The sequence below is a fragment of the Monodon monoceros genome, unplaced genomic scaffold, assembly GCF_005190385.1.
Source record: "Monodon monoceros isolate NGI ecotype Baffin Bay Population unplaced genomic scaffold, NGI_Narwhal_1 Contig661_ctg1, whole genome shotgun sequence".
Taxonomy (NCBI): domain Eukaryota; kingdom Metazoa; phylum Chordata; class Mammalia; order Artiodactyla; family Monodontidae; genus Monodon; species Monodon monoceros.
The window spans coordinates 731095-750634 of record NW_021702327.1 but is presented as its reverse complement, the minus strand read 5'-3'; the positions used below and the strand labels follow the sequence as shown (position 1 = coordinate 750634).

The following is a 19540-nucleotide window of genomic DNA, read 5'->3' as shown; positions in this document are numbered from 1 at the left end:
TTAGACAGGGTTGTTATTCTGCTAATATCCCTAGAACTGTCTTTCTATGTTTCTTTTATCTCTTAGTTTGCATTGTCATAGGAATTTTCTTTGCTGTTTTCACTTTTTCTAATGCTTTATCGATGGTTTTATAAATAATACTTGCCTAAATATCCTAGAATGGTTATCAGAAAGTAATGTAGTCCAGTGTGCATATGCATATGTTTATGAATATATATTAAATTAAAAAATAGATTGTTAGAATTGAGCTTAGCCTACCTAGGTGAGCAAAAGAGCTGGTGGCCTTGGCCCAGAGCCTGTGAGTGCCTCCAGGCACTCTAGTCCAAGGCCTGCAGAGGCCAGTCCCATGCATGGATGTGACCACTGGAGCAGGCACATTGGAGTTCTTGACCCTTGCAGAGTGCTAGCGCCAGATAGAGATGCATCTCTTTCTCTCTCACACTTAGGTCCAGATTTTCAGGCACCAGACCCAGAGCAATCTTACCTGTTACTAACTCCCCTGCACTCTGAAATATACTTCATAATCTTCTAGGATCTCCAGAGCAAAGCTGTCTTTGAATAGGATTTTAACTTCATTGGACCATAGAGCAGAATGCAGCAAAGAGCAATATTTCAAAAGAGCAGATTGCAAGATGGATTCAACAGCAGGTCCAGGGACATACATTAGTGGTACAAGTTAGTGTTAATCTCTGTCCAACCTATCATTATCCAAACTATCCCTTGTGGACATGATGAAACCATCATGTTAATACCTGTATCTGGGACACAGAATATTTGTAGCAGATACAGTTGGTTCCATTGAGATAGACCCAGATCTGGGAGTAAAAGAAAGGACAGACTTTGCAAGGGCCAGATGCATCATATCATCATCCAGCAGCCACAGACAACTGTCACTACCAATCAGACACAAACACAGCAGCAGATCACTCTCTAGGGGCAGCAAGTAGCACAGACTGTTGAAGGACAGACCATCTTCTATCAGCCATTTAAGGAAGATGGCATCACTCACTGGAAAGGCATGATCCAGCAGCAAGTTTGATAGGAGCACAGACTGTTCACACAGGAGCCAAAACCAACACAACCAACAAGGGTCTATCATAATTCTACCAGTGGCAGGCTATGTGATCAATTCAGAAGGGACGGTCATGATGGTGTTTGGATCTGGCTCTGTGCGTGCTATCTAAGGTATCCCTTTACTGGGACAGAGATATTTGAAGAAGAGCCTCTATGTGAATGCCAAACAGTATCATCCTCTTTGTAAGAGGAGGCAAGTTTGGGATAAACTAGAGGCAGAAAGGAAATTCCAAAGGAAAGAAGGAAATACCTGTGTAAGTCATGCCATAGCAGAGAAATGCGGTGAAAGTAGGGAATTTTTCTCTGCAAAAGAAAATGATAGTCCTTCATATGCAGGAGACACACCAAATAAATGAAAGAAAGAAAGAAAGAAAGAAGGAAGGAAGCAATTACACAGCACAGGTCATCTGAGGATTTTTCTGCCAGGCCATGTGATGGAGATGATCAAGATCATATTCCTTGCACTGTTTCTCACTGTTCCTGGAAATTAATCAACTCTTTGGAAGGGATAAAATTCCCTTCAGAATTTAGATAATCACAAATGAATGTATTCTGCCCTTTTGTACAGGGTAAAACTCACTTAGTTTTTTTTTTTTTTTTTACATCTTTATTGGAGTATAATTGCTTTACAGTGGGGTGTTAGTTTCTGCTTTATAACAAAGTGAATCAGTTATACATATGCATATGTTCCCATATCTCTTCCCTCTTAAGTTTCCCTCCCTCCCACCCTTCCTATCCCACCCCTCCAGGCAGTCACAAAGCACCCAGCTGATCTCCCTGTGCTATGCGGCTGCTTCCCACTAGCTATCTACCTTACATTTGGTAGTGTATATATGTCTATGCCTCTCTCTCACTTTGTCACAGCTTACCCTTCCCCCTCCCCATATCCCCAAGTCTGTTCTCTAGTAGGTCTGTGTCTTTATTCCTGTCTTACCCCTAGGTTCTTCATGACAGTTTTTTTCTTAAATTCCATATATATGTGTTGGCATACAGTATTTGTCTTTCTCTTTCAGACTTACTTCACTCTGTATGACAGACTCTAGGTCTATCCACCTCCCACTTAGTTTTTAATAAGAGGCTCAGTATTATAATTTCAGCAACATCCTGCAAATTGGAATTGCAAGCCTTTGTTTCGTCCCTTTACTCCAGGCCTTTTGCAGACAGTGGATAACATTGACACTTCATAGATTAAGATGAATCAAGTGACATATGACAGCCCAGTAGTAACATAGAAACACTGATGTTAACTGGTGAAACTGACTGTCCAACTCAGAAGATGAGAGCAAATTTAATCTAAACTGCAATCAGAGAAGCCAGGGCTTTCCCACGGGAATTTGGTTAGACAACATCCATCTCTCTGGTTGGGTAGTTCATTCTGACTAACTGTATGGACATTTTTTATTTATTTGTTTCAAGCATCTAATAAAACCTACTTTTCTGTGAAATACACTTTGAGGAATACTGAATTAAGTTTTAATTCCTTTTTTTATGGAATAAAACATATGAAGCTGATGTGTTCATTTACATGGGAAATAAATGACACATTTATTTATTTTTTTTAACATCTTTATTGGGGTATAATTGCCTTACAATGGTGTGTTAGTTTCTGCTCTATAACAAAGTGAATCAGTTATACATATACATATGTTCCCATATCTTTTCCCTCTTGCGTCTCCCTCCCTCCTACCCTCCCTACCCCACCCCTCCAGGCGGTCACAAAACACCGAGCTGATATCTCTGAATGACACATTTATTAATACAGAAATGTTTTGATAGCAAATAGAGATATTTGATATGATTTTTATATTATTAGTGTTTTTGACATATGAATAATATATATTTGTAATATTGTGGCTACTTGTGATGGCAGTTCTCTATTTGTATTTCTGAAATCATAACTTTCAATATACTAAGAATGTACACTTTTTCTTTTTTCTCTGTCTTCCTAATTCTTAATATTCATGTTTTAGAATCTCATTAAAAGTTCTTATTTTTTGATCCAATTCTCTCTCCCACACTATTGGATCATTCTCTTTACTTCTGTCCATATTAACCCAAGATAAGGATACACTGAGAACAATCTCACTGTAGATATTTGCAATGCAACATCATTACAGTTGATATTAAATAAATCTCCCCTCCACCTGAGAATTTCATCCACTTCCTTCCTATTTTCTTCATCAAGGCCTTTCCTGGACTGTCTTAATCCAAAATAAGTGACCATCCTGTCACTTGCCTTTCCCTATCTCTTAAGATCTACTTATGGTTTAGGCAATGCTATGAAAGTGTTCCTAAATATATTTACCTATGCACATTCATGGAGCTATGGAATTTTGTAATAAAGGATGAGTCTTTAAGCCTTAGTTAAAGCGTGAATTTCTAAACAATGATATAAATACATCAAAACAAAATTTTGATGTAGTCCACTGGTCTATTTTTGCTTTGGTTCCATATGCTTTTGGTGTCATCTACAAGAAATCATTGTGAAGACCCAAGTTAGGAAGGTTTTCCCTATGTACTATTCTGGAGTTTTACAGTTTCAGGTTTTACATTTAAGTCTTTAATCCATTTTGTATACTTGTGTATTTTTGTGTATGGTATAAAATATGTATGCAAATTTATTCTTTTGCATTTGAGTATTCAGTTTTCTCAACAACATTTGTGGAAGAGACTATCTTTTTCTCATTGTGTATTCTTGGCACCTTTATCAAAATTGACCATATATGTGTGAATTTATTTCTGAGCTCTCTATTCTGTTCTATTGATTTATGTCTGTCTTTATGACAGTACCATACTGTTTTAATTACTGTAGCTTTGTAATATAATTTGAAATTAGTAAGTGTGATGTCTTCAGTTTTATTCTGTCTTCTAAAAATTGTTTTGGCCATTCAGAGTCCGTTTTAGTTTTATATTATTAAAACTGTATTTTCTAATTCTGTAAAAATTGCCAGGACTTCCCTGGTGGTGTGGTGGTTAAGAATCAGCCTGCCAATGCAGGGGACATGGGTTTGATCCCTGGTCTGTGAAGATCCCACATGTTGTGGAGCAACTAAGCCTGTGCGTCACAACTACTGAGCCTGCACTCTAGAGCCCATGAGCCACAACTACCAAGCCTGCACTCCACAATCACTGAAGCCCACATGCCCTAGAGCCCACATACTGCAATTACTGAGCCCACACACAAAAACTACTGAAGTCCATGTGCTCTAGGTTCCATGTGCCACAACTAATGAGCCTGAGTGCTGCAACTACTGAAGCCCATGAGCTTAGAGCCAGTGCTCTGCAACAAGAGAAGCCACCGCAGTGAGAAACCCATGCACCACAATGAAGAGTAGGCCCCGCTCACCAAAACTAGAGAAAGCCTATGCACAGCCATGAAGACCCAATGCAGCCAAAAAAGAAAAAGAAAAGTGCCATTGAATGGGAAAAAAAAATATTTGCAAGTCATATATCTGAGAAGAGGTTAATATCCAAAATATAAATAGAATTCTTACAACTTATAGGAAAAAAAACTATTAAAAATGGGCAAATAACTTGAATAAGCTTTCTCCACAGAAGACATACATTGGCCAATAGGTACATGAAAAGATTCTCAACATTACTAGTAATCAGGGAAATGAAAAAAAAAAAAAAGTACCACCTTACACATGCTAGGATGGCTAGTATCAAAAAGATAAGAGATAACAAGTATTGGCAAGGTTCTAGAGGAAAGGGAAGCTTGTACACTTTTGGTGGGAATGTAAACTGGTTTAGCCACTATGGAAAACAGCATGGGAGTTCCTCAAATATTAAAAATATAACTACCTTATCTAGTATTTCCACTTTGGGATATATTTATCCAAAGGAAATAAAATCAGCATCTGAACTGATTCTTATAGATAAGAATTATCTATACTCTCATGTTTATTACAACATTATTTACAATAGCCAAGATATGGAAATAATTTAAATGTCTATAGACAGATGAATGAATAAAGAATATGTGGTTTATACAGGCAATGGAATATTATTTAGCTTGAAAAAAATGAACTCTTGCCATATGTGGTAAAATGGATAAACATGAGGAAATTATGTTTAGTGAAATAAGCCAGTCACAGAAGGACAATTACTGCATGATTCCACTCACTCATGTGGTTTAGAATATAGTTATACACATAGAAGCACAGAATAGAATACTGAAGGCAGGGGAATGAAGAGTTGCTATTCAATGGGAGTAAAGTTTCACTTATGAAAATGATTAAAGTCTAGAAATCACCTGTAAAGTAAATAAATAAATAAATAAATAAAACAGTACCCAATAATAATAACAAATTATTGTTGCCTCATCTGTGAACTAGCAGATAAAGAGAGAGGAAAATGTGCTCTATTTCCCACTTTTAAGACCAATGTCAAATGTTGGGAATTTTGGATGTGGTTCAATGAACCCCAGAAGTCACATAAATCTTACCAGTGCAGTAAATAACTTATTCTCCCAGTAAATAACCACAAAGAGGAAATACAAAAAAGGATAATTTCATTCTAACTTATCTCTTTCCAGTACAGTGGGGAGAAAGAATTTCCCCCTACAAAGACTTATAAGGCATTTCATTCAACAATAAGCAGTATTAGGACTTCACACTTCAGGGTCAGTCACATCTCTATTCTTGTTAAAATCAGTTACTATGTATAAATTCTTATCTTAATTGACATCTCTTAAGCATTTTTATATGTTCTTTTTTTTTTTACTATTAATTATTTGCTTCCACAACTGATCTCTTCTCATAATTTCCTCTCAATTTCCTCCATTCTGATAGGTCCCTTAAATTCTAGTCTTCCTTAATCCTCTCACCTTTCATTCTTCTATGCTATTAGTGTTTACTAATATTTTCCACGTTGTGGAAAATATAGAATATAAAAATATTTGTTTTGGCCCATTTAGTTAAAAGAAAATTGCTTAACCCTGAAGATGACAGGATCAGGGACTAATAACTGCTTTATACCCAACTTATCCATCATGAGGGCTGAAATGATCAATATCTTGGGAGCCTTCTAACACATTTTAACACCCTTGTATTCAGTGATAAACTGGTTGGTGTTTGCTCACATTTTATTACTGATTAATCTCATTGAAATCTTCAAATATCATCTATATGTTATCAGTTTCCATATCTATATCTCCAGACATGAACTCTCTTTTGAGTTATAAGAACTATTTATGCAAACAATATCAAACTTATTTACTTAGATATCCATTAGTAATCTCAAATTTAGCCAAAACAAAAAGTCAGAATATCTGACTTCTATGAATTAGATGTTAGTAACATCTCCCCCAGTTATGACAATCAACTGTGGCAATCATTGTGACATTGTCAATGTCACCAGGGTGTGGGGGCAAAATCACAGCCAGTTAAGAACAACTTCATTGAAATGTTCAGCTCAAAAAATAAAAGCCTTTTAAAAGTCCTTTTAAAACTTTTTACCCATCATTTTAAGTGCCTAACAGCTCATTATTTAATAATTATTAAATTGTTTAAGAACTCTGTCACCTCATTTTGGAATATTTCAATTTCTTCCCAACTAATCATCATCATTTTATCTTCTGAAAGTTGGAATGAATCAGTTTCAGTTATATCAAATTAGTACTTCTAAAACACAGAATTGATAAAAATACTATGCAATTAAAAACCTTTTAGTAAATCCCAATCACTAACAGGATAAAGTCTTCAACATGGCCTTTGCTCTGGAATACATGAAAGTCAAATGATTAGCCCCTTCACTCCCACTTAATTACAGTACCCTGTGAAGAGTCTTAAAGCAATATACAGAAAAAAAAATAAACATTGAAAAAAATATTTTCAAATTTAAAAATATGTGATTAACAAACACACAAAAAAATCACTGAAAATAAAGTCTTTATTAGTGTAAAATGCTATAGAGAGATCAAAAATTAAGTTAGAAAAGTATACATTTGATTTATTTAAAAATACAATTTTCTTTAAGAGGTTAAAGCAGAAGTGAGAATTTAGTTGAAGAACAGAAGTTGAAGAATGAATAAACTGAGACAGTAAGGCAGAAAAAAAGATCTTCAACAAACAAAAGTCCAGGACCAGAGGGCTTCACAGGTGAATTCTATGAAACATTTAGAAAAGAGCTAACATCTATCCTTCTCAAACTCTTCCAAAATATTACAGAGGGAGGATCACTCCCAAACCCATGCTATGAGGCCACCATCACCCTGATACCAAAACCAGACAAGGATACTAAAAATAAAGAAAATTACAGAACAATATCACTGATGAATATAGATGCCAAAATCCTCAAAAAAATACCAGCAAACAGAATCCAACAACACATTAAAAGTATTGTACACCACAACCAAGTGGAATTTATCACAGGGATGCAAGGATTCTTCAATACATGCAAATCAATCAATGTGATACACCATATTAACAAATTGAAGAATAAAAACCATATAATCACATCAATAGATACAGAATTAGCTTTTGACAAAACTCAACAGCCATTTATGAGTTTTTACTCTCCAGAATGTGGGCATAGAGGTAAACTACTTCAACATAATAAAGGCCATATATGACAAACCCACAGCAAACATCATTCTCAATGGTGAAAAACTGAAAATATTTCCTGTAAGATCAGAAACAAGACAAGGATATCCACTCTCTCCACTATTACTCAACGTAGTTTTGGAAGTCCTAGCCACAGTAACCAGAGAAGAAAAAGAAATAAAAGGAACACAAATTAGAAAAGAAGTAAAACTGTCACTGTTTGCTGATGACATGACACTATACAAAGATAATCCTAAAGATGTCACCAGAAAGCTACTACAGCTAATCAATTAATTTGGTAAAGTTGCAGGATACAAAATTAATGTACAGAAATCTTTTGCATTCCTATACACTAACAACAAAAAATCAGAAAGAGAAATTAAGGAAACAATCTCATTAACCATTGCAACAAAGAGAATAAAATACCTACGAATAAACCTATCTAAGGAGGTAAAAGACCTGTACTCAGAAAACTATAAGACACTGATGAAAGGAATCAAGGATGACACAAACAGATGGAGATATATACCACGTTCTTGAATTGGAAGAATCAATATTGTGAAAATGCCTAAACTACCCAAACCAATCTACTGATTCAATGCAATCCCTATCAAATCACCAATGGCATTTCTTATAAAACTAGAACAAAAAATCTTAAAATTTGTATGGGGACACAAAAGATCTGGAATACCCAAAACAACCTTGAGGGAAAAAACAGAGCTGGAGGAATCAGACTCCCTGATTTCAGACTGCACTAGAAAGGTACAATAATCAAGAAAATATGGTACTGGCACAAAAACAGAAATATACATCAATGGAACAGGATAGAAAGCCCAGAGGTAAACCCACAGGTCAACTAACCTACGACAAAGGAGGCAAGGATATACAATGGAGAAAAGACAGTCTCTTCAATAAGTGGTGCTGGGAAAACTGGACAGCTACATGTAAAGAATGAAATTAGAGCACCCCCTAATACCATACACAAAAATAAACTAAAAATGGATTAAAGACCTAAATGTAAGTCTAGACACTATAAAACTCTTAGAGGAGAACATAGGAAAAACAATCTTTGACATAAACCACAGCAAGATCTTTTTTGACCCACCTCCTAGATTAATGAAAATAAAAAGAAAAATAAACAAATGGGACCTAATTAAACTTAAAAGCTTTTACACAGAAAAGGAAAATCACAAAAAGAAGAAAAGACCACCCTCAGAATGGGAGAAAATATTGGCAAACAAATCAACGGACAAAGGATTAATCTCCAAAATACATAAACAGCTCATGCAGCTCAATAGTAAAAAAAAAAACAACCCAATCCAAAAATGGGCAGAAGACCTAAATAGACATTTCTCCAAAGAAGACATACAGATGGCCAACAAACACATGAAAAGATGCTCAACATCACTAATTGTTAGAGAAACGCAAATCAAAACTACAGTGAGGTGTCACCTTACACCAGTAAGAATGGGCATCATCAAAAAATCTACAAACAACAAATGCTGGAAAGGGTGTGGAGAAAAGGCAACCCACTTGCATTGTTGGTGGGAATGTAAATTGATACAGCCACTATGGAGAACAGTATAGAGGTTCCTTAAAAAACAAAAATAGAATTACCATATGACCCAGCAATCCCACTAGGGGACATCTATCCAGAGAAAACCATAATTCAAAAAGACACATGCACTCCAATGTTCATTGCAGCACTATTTACAATAGCCAGGTCATGGAAGCAACCTAAATGCCTATTGACAGACAAATGGATGAAGAAGATGAGGTACATATATAGAATGGAATATTACTCAACCATAAAAAGGAATGAAATTGGGCCATTTGTAGAGATGTGGATGTATCTAGAGACTGTCATACAGAGTGAAGTAAGTCAGAAAGAGATAAACAAATATCATATATTAACACATATATGTGGAATCTAGAAAAATGGTACAGATGAGCCAGTTTGCAAGGCCGAAATAGAGAAACAGATGTAGAGAACAAACATATGGAAACCAAGGGAGGAAAGCAGGGGAGTGGGTGGTGGGATGAATTGGGAGATTGAGGTTGATATATATACACTAATATGCATAAAATAGATAACTATTAAGAAACTTCTCTATAAAAAAAGTAAAAGTAAAAAAAAGAGGTTTTGTTGTATTGATGTTAATGTTTTGTGTGTTGAATATGTGTTGAATTAATGAATGGATTAAATATTTCCTGTGTAGGCCATTTGTATATGACATGAATCTCAACTTATCACAATTTTATGGATATATTTAATAAAAAAATTTCAATATACCTAATATAATTTTAAATTGATATCACTGTGAAACTCCTAACACAGCTACACAAAAATATAATGTCATATCATGCTGCCCTTCAACCAATATTAAAAAAACAGGGAGAAAAAAAACCAAACAGATGAAGCAATATTTGGAATTGTTTTGAATACCTTTTATAAAAAAAATTGAAATAATCATAGAGATGGAGTATAAAGCATTTAATCCCTGAGTCATAATTCAGTGTATTTGTACCAAGGATTTAAGCAGATTTAGAATAGTATATTACGTACTTGCACTTTCAGTTGGAAGTGACAAAAACTCATCTCAAACTGGCTCATGTAATAGAAGGACAACTCTGACTTGAGGTGAGCTGGTCCATGCACTCAAATTTTATCATCAGGGCATAGTTTGTCTTGGTTTTGTCTTAGTCTGTGTGGATCTTATTGTTAGTCTCTTTCTTTTTATTGGAAAAATTCATTTTGAATCTTACATCCTCTCAAATATGTAAAGCCCCCTTGTGTCTCTGTGTCTTAAGATAAGCTATTCGTTTCCTAATGTGTTATTCTAATAAGAGTCATAGGTTTGGGTCTCCCTAGATAGGCTTGAGTCAAAAGCAATCTCTGAATCATTCAATGTGGCAGGAGCAATAGGATACCTTGACTAAGATTTCTGCTTGCTCCTGTGTCCTGCTGGTAGATTCCTACCGTCATAAATTACATGAATTCAGAAAGGGGGAAGAAATGTCTCTCTAAGGAGATACTATAGGGTCCTTACCAGACCAAGGAAGTGAATAAACATCTGATGGAGAGTAAAATAGAATAGATATACATTACAAGGGATAACAAGTCATGCTCTCAATTTGCATAATGTTTAAAGAACTTCATAAAGTGGAAATTCTCTTTGAGGAATGACATGGCAAGGCACTTGAGGTGGGCTCACATCAATGGACAAGTTGGTCAAAAGTAGGCATGCTATCTGGTACAACACTGTTGCGAATGTTCTTTAGACTATTTTCTTGGAAAAAACCCAAATTCCTCCGATAATATAAGCATTAATTTATAATAAATATGTATAAAATAAAATCTCTCCTTCCCCTCATACCAAAATATCTGTAGAAACTGCAGGTACAAGTTAATTGACTTGACAAATATTTACTGTGTTTCTATGGTACTCCAGGCATTCTTATGGGCAGTAGGATAATAATAATACAATAACAACACAGAAATTTCTGTTGACTGCAAAGATTCTTCATTCTAGCAGAAGGGATAGACAACATTAAGCAAAAGACAGAAAAAAAAACTCTTACCTTTTCAAAGTGTGGAACTGAAGTTGCACATAGGATTACTGAAAAAATGGAGAATGGGAAGAAGTCATATTTAATACAGAATGGCTGAAGACTATCACACATTCTGGGATCAAGCAAACTCTACATAAATAAGAACCAAAATAAAGGAAAAATGAAAAACTTATATTGTATCCAGAGCAACAGTTACATTCATGAGTTAGTGGAGAAGAACTTGAAAGAGAAAAAGCTTATTGCAATTTATGAGCAGAGTTGACACCAGTGCAATTCAGTTTGCATAGCTGTTATTGTAAATGAGGTATGAGGTAAGCTATTATAAATTTGGGGAAAAAAACAAAAAAAACCCTTCTGCTTAAAAGATAATACTACCTAAAATAAATTATATAACATCTATTAAAATAAAAATCAATCTCCCTCTCTCTCTAATTTCTTTCTATATTTTTTCAAATGATTTTTATTAACATTAGAACATACCACATGTTATATTGAACAGCTCTACTTGTCAGTCTTCATATGTACTGTTAAAAATAAACTGAGGCACATTAAAAAATTTAAGAGTTTATTTGAGCAAAAATTTATTTGAATAGGGCAGCACAAAACAAGAAGTGGTTAGAAACACTCCCCAAACAGTAACTCAGGAAGAGACTTCTATAGAGAATAGGCAGAAGAAAAGCAAGGAAATTACTGAGTGGCTATAGCTTAAAATCTAATTGGCTGTTTGTGATTGGTTGTCCTTAGGTGTTGATTTGGTAACCTTGAGGCATTTACTGGCTTAGACTTTGGTTTGCTTATGTAGACTGCCACTGCATTAGAGCCACCTTATTCTAATGACCTTGTTAAATAAATTTAACACTACTCACATGGTATGTAAACAGTTAAGGGGATTGTTATCATTCAAATGAATATTGATAAAGGTGTGGATTAGGAAAACCATTGATATTGAAAGTAACAAACATAGAAAAGTAGAAAATCAGGTTAAGAGCCCAGAAAAAACGTGAGTTATTATTTCTGAAGTACACCTTGAGGTAAACTTATATGGGCTTCAGTGTGTGGAGAATCTGGGACTTGGATTGCAGTACCATTATAACCATTAGTAATGTGAAAACCACTACAAACCAAGTCACAGGCAACTAAAACCGCAAGTTTGGAAGTAAACTAGAGAAGAGAAATGTCCCCTTGCATCCCTCTAATACACTTATAGAAAAATAGATTTTGTCCTAAAAAGTGATTCACCCTCTAAAAGGAAGAAAACAGAGGGGAGAATAATAAGAGTGTAATGAGTCACTGTGGGCTCTAATGGTGATAATTTACTGAAATCATTTTAAAAGAATTTAATTTTTATTATAGTAGATTTTTAAAGTTGGTACTATTAAATCATTTAATAACTTTTAAAATTTATTTTTCCTCTATTATTTTTTTAAATGTTAGTAACTATCATAGTTACTGTTCATTCAAACACAGAACTTCTTCCTTGCTTGGTAGTCAGAATGGACTGCTCAGCTACCTTTAAGGGCTCATTACAACTCTACTTCGAGGCCTAAAGGTGATTATGAGTTCATTCACACAAATCATTCAAGTAGTCAAAATCTCTGTGAATGTCTTTTGTCAGAGAGAATCATTCTGTAACTGTAAAAGTACAACATATTCTTTGTTAATCTTTCCCTTGGCTTTCTTTTATTGCTTCTCATGAGGTGAACATGCAGCACTTCATTCTCAAATTACTCATGCATTCTACAGCATTAAGTTTAAAAAAAAAAAAAGAGTAGAGAGAACTGCATATGTTCCAAGTACCTCAGACTGTAAATACTGTATTAATGTGATAGGTCATACATATTAGAATTTTTCTATTAATTATTTAATATTTCTTTAGATGAATAACAAATTACAAATACTGAGCAGCTCTGGGAACTGAAATAGAGGAGAAAGAACGTGTTAGATGGTTTTTTATTTGAACATATCTCATACTTAAAGGATGAAGAGAAAAGATATTGACCATGATGAAAATCCCTGACTAGAAATTGTAGCTTGCTTTGACAGAGCAAAACACTTCTGTGGACACAGATATAGTTGACAGACATACTGCAGAATGATTAAAGCTCTTAGAGTCATTTCTTATGATTTGCTTTATAAAATATTTTTCAATAAAATTTTTTTTTCGGGCTTCCCTGGTGGTGCAGTGGTTGGGAGTCCGCCTGCCGATGCGGGGGATGCGGGTTCGTGCCCCGGTCCGGGAGGATCCCACATGCCGTGGAGTGGCTGGGCCCGTGGGCCATGGCCGCTGGGCCTGCGCATCCGGAGTCTGTGCTCCTTGGTGAGAGAGGCCACAACGATGAGAGGCCCATGTACCGCAAAAAAAAAAATTTTTTTTCAATAAAAATTTTTTACTTTGAAAACCATTTTCACCTAACCCCCCACTTATACTATTGTAGGGGATAATTTCAGAATATCTAAAAACATCATCATTTAACCAGGACAATTGTTAATTTCTCTGAAAATAATCTTTGGTAGAGATATTGTCAGTTCAGTAACTTGTTTCCTTTGTTTTTGTTCCATCTGTCTTTTAAGCTTGTATGTCACAATCCCTATGCATTTATTTTAGTAGGAAAAATTATTTTTATCTTAGAATATAGTTTCTATGTTCTAAAAGAAATGTGTGGGAAATGTAAGTAAACATATAAGATACAATCTGAGGAATGTTCAAAACATACTTATTATAAGTATTCATTTATGTAGACATAAAGAATACATAATACTTTTTTTCAGTAATTTAGTGAGATTTATTCTTGTTTTTGAACAGAATTGCAACCAGAGCAGAGGAAAACCCTCACATTTAGGTAATCTCATTCAATGTTATATTTCTGATGTAGGAACAAATAAAAATTAAAAATAGGAGGATTAATTTTCCCTGTTGAAAATAAGGAAAGTGGTTAGAAAATTTACAATTGCAAGTACTTTCTTCTCTCTTTAAAATATGTGTAAATCTTTTCGAAAACCAGATAGACGTTTGCCATCTTTATGACCCAGTGATGGCTTTTTCAAGGTCAGGAACCATCTCACTGAAATGTAAACATCAAGGAAGATAGAACCCCTACCTCCCAGTTTCTCTATATCCCACCCTAAAGTTATACAAAATTTATTATTCCTCTGGGCAAGCCAATTAGCTAACACAGAGGGTAATCCCTTCTACCACGTGAATCTAGGATGAATCTATGTGTGAAGACTGATGTTGTCAAGCCCTCTTAGTTGAAGACTAGTTATTTTTTATCTTGAGAACATGTCTTCTTGGCTCTATAAAAGGTGAGATTTCTTTCTAATTTTGCAATCTCTTAGTGACTTGCCTGTGATATGCATCACATGGTGGTTTAATGCTTTTTTCAATGCAATTTTCTTTGTTTACTACCTTTACAGAGAGGTTTTCTTGGTTGGAAGAAGATATTGTTTTTAATTATATTTCCTCAGCACAGGTCATTCTTAGACATCTTTGTCTCTTTTTCTGTCATGATTTGCTTCAGGAACAAAAGATATAAAGAGATCCATGTGGATAAACATTTTAACTAAAATTTTCTTAACATTTATGGAAACAGTAGTATTGAAAAGTTTATGTATCAGGAAATATTTTATAGAACCACTGAAATAGATTTTAGCCTATAAGATTGACAGTCATTTATGGAAGACTATTTTAAGGGCAGTTTTGGTTTTAAAGCAAATTAAGGGAAAGTTACAAAAATTTCCCATATACCTCTGCCACTACCCATGTATAGCCTCAACCATTAATAACATCATTCACTGAAAATGTGCTTTTTTTTTTTAACTAAACATGGACCAATGTTGACACATCATAATCACCCAAAGTTCATAATTAAACTTAGGTCTCGATCTTGGTGCTGAATATTCTATGAGCTTGGAAAAATGTATGTATAATGATTTCAGTCATATTTTTTTTTATTTCAATATCTTTTATTATTTTATTGGAGTATAGTTGTTTTACGATGTTGTGTTAGTTTCTACTGTATAGCGAAGTGGAGTTCTCTCTGCTATACAACAGGTTGTCATTCATTATCTATTTTATACATATTATTTATATATGTCAGTTCAATCTCCCAGTTCATTAGTCCATAGGTTTGTTCTCTATGTCTGTGACTCTATTTCTTCCTTGAAACAGGAAGATTGTTCTGTTCCTTGAAACAGAAAAATCTGTACCATTTTTCTAGATTCCACATATATGCATTAATATATGATATTTGTTTTTCTCTTTCTAACTTACTTCACTCTGTATGACAGTCTCTAGGTCCATCCACATCTCTACAAATGACCCAATTTCATTCTTTTTATGGCTGAGTAATATGCCATTGTATACATGTATCACATCTTCTTTATCCATTAATCTGTCAATGGGCATTTAGGTTGCTTCAATGACCTGGCTACTGTAAATAGTGCTGTAATGAACATTGGGGTCCATGTGTCTTTTTGAATTATGGTTTTCTCTGGATATATGCCCGGTAGTGGGATTGCTGGGTCATATGGTAGTTCTATATTTTTTTTGTTTTTTAAGGAACCTACAAACTGTTCTCCACAGTGACTGTATCAATTTACATTACCACCAACAGTATAAGAGGGTTCCCTTTTCTCCACAAACCTCTCCAACATTTATTATTTGTAGACTTTTTGATGATGGCCTTTCTGACCAGTGTGAGGTGATACCTCATTGTAATTTTGATTTTCATTTCTCTAATAATTAGTGATGTTGAGCATCTTTCCATGTGCCTCTTTGCCATCTGTATGTCTTCTTTGGAGAAATGTCTATTTAGGTCTTCTGCCCAATTTTTGATTGAGTTGTTATTTTTTTGACATAGAGCTCCATGAGATGTTTGCATATTTTGGAGGTTAACCCTTTGTCCACTGATTTATTTGCAGTTATTTTCTCCCATTCTGAGAGTTGCCTTTACATCTTGTTTATGGTTTCCTTTGCAGTGCAGAAGCTTTGAAGTTTCATTAGATCTCATTTGATTATTTTTGTTTTTCTTTCCATTACTCTAGAAGGTGTGTCAAAAAAGATCTTGCTGTGATTTATGTCAAAGAATGATCTTCCTATATTTTCCACTAAGAGTTTGATAGTGTCTGGTCTGAAATTTAGATCTTTAATCCATTTTGAGTTTATTTTTGTGTATGGTGTTAGGGAGTGTTCTCATTTCATTCTTTTACATGTAGCTGTCCAGTTTTCCCAGCTCCACTTATTGAAGTACTGTCTTTTCTCCATTGTATATTCTTGCCTCCTTTGTTATAGATTAGTTGACCATAGGTGTGTGGGTTTATCTCTAGGCTTTCTATCCCCTTCCATTGATTTATATTTCTGTTTTTGTGTCAGTATCATACTGTCTTGATGACTGTAGCTTTGTAGTATAGTCTCAAGTCAGGGAACCTGATTCCTCCAGCTCTGTTTTTCTATTTCAAGATTGCTTAGGCTGTTCAGGTCTTTTGTGTTTCCATACAAATTGTAAAATGTTTTGTTCTAATTCTGTGAAAAATGCCATTGGTAATTTGATAGGGATTTCATTGAATCTGTAGATTGCTTTGGGGAGTACAGTTATTTTCACAATACTGATTCTTCCAATCCTAGAACACCATGTATCTCTCCATCTGTTTATGTCATTTTTGATTACTTTCATCAGTGTTTTATAGTTTTGTGAGTACAGGTGTTTTACCTCCTTAGGTAGGAGTATTTGTAGGTATTTTCTCTTTTTTTTTGTTGCATTGGTGAATGTGATTGTTTCCTCAATATCTCTTTCTGATCTCTCATTGTTAGTATATGGGAGTGCAAGGGATTTCTGTGCATTAATTTTGTATGCTGCAACTTAACCAAATTAATTGATTAGCTCTAGTAGGTTTCTGGTGGCAACTTTAGGATTTTCTATGTAAATTATCATGTCATCTGCAAACAGTGATAAGTTTACTTCTTCCTTTCCAATTGTATTCATTTTATTTGTTTTTCTTCTCTGGTTGCTGTGGCTAGGCCTTCCAAAACCATGTTGAATAAGAGGGGCAAGAGTGGACACCCTTGTCTTGTTCCTGAACTTAGGGGAAATACTTTCAGTTTTTTACCATTTAATATGATGTTTGCTGTGTGTTTGTCATATATGGCCTTTATTATGTTGAGGTAGGCTCCCTCTATGTGCATTTTCTGGAGACTTTTTGTCATAAATTCGTGTTGAATTTTGTCAAAAGATTTTTTGCATCTATTGAGATAATCATATGTTTTTTATTCCTTAATTTGTTAATATGGTGTATCACATTGATTTGCGTATATTGAAGAATCTTTGCATTCCTGGGATAAATCCCACATGATCATGGTCTATGATCCTTTTAATGTGGTGTTGGATTCTAGGTTTGCTAGTATTTTGTTGAGGATTTTTGCATCTATGTTCATCAATTATATAGGTCTGTAATTTTCTTTTTTGATGATATCTTTGTCTGGTTTTAGTATCATGGAGATGGTGGCCTCATAGAATGAGTTTGGGAGTGCTCCTCCCTCGGCAATTCTTGGGAAGAGTTTGAGAAGGATGGATGTTAGCTCTTCTTTAAATGTTTTATAGAATTCACATGTTGTCCTGGGCTTTTGTTTGTTGGAAGATTTTTAATAAAAGTTTCAATTTCATTACTTTTGATTGGTCTGTTTATATTTTCTATTTCTTCCTGGTTCTGTCTTGGAAGGTAAAACACTTCTAGTAATTTGTCCATTACTTCCAGGTTGTCATTTTATTGGCATATAGTTGCTTGTAGTTGTCTCTTATGATCCTTTGTATTTCTGTGGTGCCCATTGTAATTTCCCCTTTTTCAATTCTAATTTTATTGATGTGAGTCCTCTTCCTGTTTTTCTTGAAGAGTCTAGTTAAAGGTTTATCAATTTTCTTTACCTTCTCAGAGAAACAGATTTGAGTTTTATTGATCTTTGCTATTGTTTTATTCTTTTCTATTTCACTTATTTCTGTTCTGATCATTATGATTTCTTTCCTTCTACTAACTTTGGGATTTTTGTTCTTCTTTCTCTAGCTCCTTTATGTGTAAGGTTAGACTGTTTATTAGAGATTTGTCTTGCTTCTTGAAGTAGGATTGTATTGCTATAAAATTCCCTCCTAGAACTGCTTTTGCTGCATCCCATACCTTTTGGGTCACTGTGTTTTCACTGTCGTTTGTCTCTAGATATTTTTTGATTTCCTCTTTGACTTCTCCAGTGATCTCTTGGTTATTTAATAGCACATTGGTTAACCTCCATGTATATGTGTTTTTTACAGTTTTATTTTTCCTGTGATTGATTTCTCATCTCATAATGTGTGGTCAGAAAAGGTGCTTGATACGATTTCAAATTTCTTAAATTTACCAAGGCTTGATTGGTGACCCAAGATGTGATCTATCTTGGAGAATGTTCCATGTGCACTTGAGAAAAAAGTGTATTCTTCTGCTTTTGGGTGGAATGTCCTATAATACATCAATTAAGTCTATCTAGTCTTTTGTGTCATGTAAACATTGTGTTTTCTTATTTATTTTCTGTCTGGATGATCTGTCCATTGGTGCAACTGGGGTGTTAAAGCCCCCACTATTGTTGTATTACTGTCAATCTCACCTTTTGTGGCTGTTAGCATTTATCTTGTGCATTGAGGTGCTCCTATGTCAGGTGCATAAATATTTATAATTGTTATGGTGTTTTCTTGGTTTGATCCATTGATCATTATGTAGTGTCCTTACTTTTCTCTTGTAACAGTCCTTTTTTTAAAGTCTAGTTTATCTGATATGAGTATTGTTACTCTGGCTTTCTTTTGATTTCCATTTGCATGGAACATCTTTTTCCATCCACTCACTTTCAGTCTGTATGTGTCCCTAGGTCTGAAGTGTTCTTTTGTAGATAACATATATATGGGCCTTGTTTTTGTATCCATTCAGCCAGTCTGTGTCTTTTGATTGGAGAATTTAATCCATTCACTTTTAGGGCAATTATTGATACATATGTTCCTATTATCATTTTATTAATTGTTTTGTGTTTGTTTGTGTTGGTCCTTTTCATCCTTATGTTTCCTGCTTAGAGAAGTTCCTTTAACATTTGTTGTAGAGCTGTTTTGGTGATGCTGAATTCTCTTATTTTTTGCTTGTATGTAAATCTTTTCATTTCTCCATCAAATCTGAATGAGATCTTTGCTGGATAAGGTAATCTTCATTATAGGTTTTTCCCTTTCATCACTTTAAATATATCCTGCCACTCCCTTCTGGCCTACAGAGTTTGTACTTAAAGATCAACTGATAACCTTATGGGGATTCATATATATATATATATATATATATATATATATATA

General features: G+C 34.5%; 1 pseudogene; it reads left to right on the top strand.

Annotated features, from left to right (window-relative positions):
* Window positions 1-642: 642 nt before the first annotated feature.
* LOC114890894 lies at window positions 643-1431 on the top strand (annotated as a pseudogene).
* Window positions 1432-19540: the final 18109 nt, after the last annotated feature.